This window comes from Penaeus monodon, chromosome 19, assembly GCF_015228065.2.
Source record: "Penaeus monodon isolate SGIC_2016 chromosome 19, NSTDA_Pmon_1, whole genome shotgun sequence".
NCBI classification, from domain to species: Eukaryota; Metazoa; Arthropoda; class Malacostraca; order Decapoda; family Penaeidae; genus Penaeus; species Penaeus monodon.
Window position 1 is genome coordinate 4211444 of NC_051404.1, and position 264 is coordinate 4211707.

Here is a 264-nt window from a genome sequence, read left to right on the forward strand (position 1 = left end):
CTCCGTCTCCCTCTCCGTAAGCCCCACTACACAAGATATCAAATTCTGAATGAATTCTCACAACGAGAAGCGCCTCTCATACGCTCACGCATTATTGACTCCAGCAGGTAATTGCCGTGTAGACCCTCTAGCCTCTCACACGTACGCTCCCCCATTCATCCCTGCTCACCCTTCACCTTCGGCCTCGAGCCTTTGTGAGCTGGGCCACGTCTTCATCTGCACCTTCATCCAGGAGACGTTGGGGTAGTATGCCTTCTTTTGGGT